At 37.9% G+C, this 2,945-nt stretch overlaps 1 long non-coding RNA gene across 1 annotated transcript; it reads right to left on the bottom strand.

Annotated features, from left to right (window-relative positions):
• Window positions 1-1,107: 1,107 nt before the first annotated feature.
• Window positions 1,108-2,901, bottom strand: LOC122058716. The gene is made up of 2 exons (XR_006133883.1): window positions 2,036-2,901; window positions 1,108-1,535 (listed from the first exon to the last, which is right to left on the bottom strand). It is a non-coding gene; the product is annotated as an uncharacterized LOC122058716 (long non-coding RNA).
• Window positions 2,902-2,945: the final 44 nt, after the last annotated feature.

The following is a 2,945-nucleotide window of genomic DNA, read 5'->3' as shown; positions in this document are numbered from 1 at the left end:
CTTTTCTTCTCTTGGCTACCAAACATAACTTAAAATAAAAAAATATATCCAAAATTGGAATTGTCTTATTTCTTCAACTTTCCTTTCTCAATCTATTGTAATCAACGTTCGAATTAAAACTACCTTTCTCCAATCTATTTTCCACAGAAAAGGGGTGGATTTTTCTTCCCTAAAGTTGGGAACTAAGAAAAGGACGAGGAGAAGGAGAGGTTGGGAGTTTTTCTTCCTTGAGGTTGGGAACGAAGAAAAGGGGGTTTTCTTCCCTGAGGTTAGGAACGAAGAAAAGGAAGACGAGAAGGAGAGGTTGGGAACGGAGTCAGTGAAGAAGAAGAAAGAAGAAAGAAGAGAAGGAGAGGTTCAAGCTGATCGGCTTGAGATTAGGTTTACAGGAATTTTCCCCCCAATGTCGTTGAAACCAAAACTAAGTTTTATAAGGTTGGAGCATTGTGATATATTGGGTGGGATTTCCCCCTCAAATGAATTGTTGTATAGGAATAAATAGCGAAGCCTAAACAGAAAGCTTACTTCATGAGGGATTTCACCATGGTAGCTATTGTTGTAAAGAGAAATCTCTCAAAGGAAACTGAGGTTTCCTATATCTGGAGCCATGGATCCCACCAACCCACTGGACGGTAAACGCAAGGCTCTCACCCTGTTTGGATGCCGGTGACCTCCACATATAACGCCTAGCCACTCGCAATAGGGGACAGAGTCATTCCAGGAGCTCACAACATGAAAAAGATCATTGGTTATGCGAGCCTTGAAGGCCAGCAAGGCTAGCCGATCCGTTTCATTTGTCAAGTTCATGCAACTGCTGCACCAGAGAAGAAGAAGAAGAATTGCATTAACAGTGGAAATGGGCAAAAGCACCAAGGCATAACGCCAAAACCCATCAATGTAGTAGTAGTAGGAGGAGGAGGAGTTCCAGAGTTGGGTTTATGAAGTGAGTATATATATATATATATATATATATATATAATAGACTCTATCAATGCTCTGCACCTTTTTACCACATGTCATCTTCCAATTCAGCCAAAACTCAAGAACCTTCCAACATAAAAGAACTGGGCATCTGTGTGTGTGTGTGAAATAGGCACTTGTTATTTAGTCAAAATTTCCACTTTTTCCCTAATAGTGGGTGCCTGTGTAGAGGTAGACCAACTTCAAGCAGCTTTCATCTACCTCACTTTCAAAGAAGCTAATAAAACCAGTACCTCTTGTGAAGTCAATAACGAAAAAAAAAAAATGTAATTCTACTTGTAAACTTAAAACAAATGCTCAAAAATTATGAGCCCTTTGAAATGTGTTTCACATAACATGGATATGGTACAAATTGACATGCTTAGATTCCACCCCTCTTTGGAAATACTCCTTGAGGCTTTTCAGGTCTCAATATTCCACCAATCTGTCGATCATTCTGTGAGAATATCAAATTCATGCGGCATGAAATCGTCACTGGGCCTATAGTGTTTGTCAGGGGGATACAGAAGCAGGTTGGCCACTTGGCTCGTGTAGAGACAGGCAAACCTCTCCACCTACACAAATCAGGATAAATAAGTGACATGTTTCATATACAACTCAATCCAATCTTTTTGGTGATGAAATTGATTTGAAAACTACAAGTACCATAGGAAAAGACCGACAACAACATGCAGTCAAGAGAAAGAAAAAATCAGAAGAAAAAGAAATGGAACACAAGTCAAACTGGAGAAACAGATTCCCTGATCAACACATGAAACAAGGCTCAAATATGTGCCACTATGAAGTCAGAAATTTCAGATTACAGCCTACAAGAACCTGCACCACTAAGCAACATATGCAGCCAAGAAATGAGGACAGAATCATTCCAGATTTCTATTTTAATTTGGTCCTTTGAGCAAACTGCTCAAACAGGTTCCACACTTTCCATATACATTTGTTCTCATTCTGTAAATAGTTATTGATAATAGCATTTTTCCTTTTAACGATAAGCAATAAATTTTAGCACAGGGAAATGAACTTGCTGTATGGTAATCCTCATAAAGAGAAGACTGACCTGATGTGCAAAGCGAGAGTTCTGGTACCCAGTCTTCATGAGTTGTCCCCAAACTTTGTGAAACTGAAATATATTGCAAGAAAGATCATGTGAAATTGTGAATACAGAATGAGAATCACATCACATATCTAATAAACGTCATTTTCTAAATATACAAATATAAGGATGACAATCAACAGGCTTGTCATCCTCATATGGCAACCCTGGTTCTAAAAACGGAATGGAACAGAACAAAACAGAACAGAACAGAATGGAACGGTTTGTGTTCCAAACCTCATTTAATGTAAGTTAAGACAGCCTTTGGGACTGACAGTTTAATGAGCATATTAACACCAAACCATATAAGAACAAAAGTAAAAATAATTGGAGAAGGAAAAAATTAACTCCACCTTATCTGATTCAGTTATGCTATTATGGTTGACTACCTTCAACACGGTGCAGTTGCATTTATGGAAAAAAATCAAAAATAGAAATAAAATAGTTTCAAAGTTCATATATTAATGGAACTGTAATTTAGCATAAATTAAAACATGAGGATTGAGAAACAGTATTCCTTTTCTGCTCAGGATATCAACCGCCAAAGCCATGTTCTAAAAGGAAATTAATGGAAGCAGGGTATAGAGAATGATCTTGTAATACAACAGACGGAGCATATAACAATATCCCAAAATAGAAAAATTTGAATTTTAGGATCATTTAGATGTACGAATAATGGTTAAGGAGTAGGATGAAGTGGTAACCAGTGTGCGTGTGTTTGTGTGTGTGTGTGTGTGTGTGAGAGAGAGAGAGAGAGAGAGAGAGAGAGAGAGAGTAGGAATGGCCTGTTGCACATGAGTCTTTCTGCATCTGAACATACATAAGTTGAAATAAATAAGTTTAACCACGAATGCAAGGATAATGTGATGCAAGG

Source organism: Macadamia integrifolia, chromosome 13 (genome assembly GCF_013358625.1).
Source record: "Macadamia integrifolia cultivar HAES 741 chromosome 13, SCU_Mint_v3, whole genome shotgun sequence".
Classification (NCBI taxonomy): domain Eukaryota; kingdom Viridiplantae; phylum Streptophyta; class Magnoliopsida; order Proteales; family Proteaceae; genus Macadamia; species Macadamia integrifolia.
Note: the sequence above shows the minus strand (reverse complement) of the source record. Positions and strands in the feature narration are given on the sequence as shown.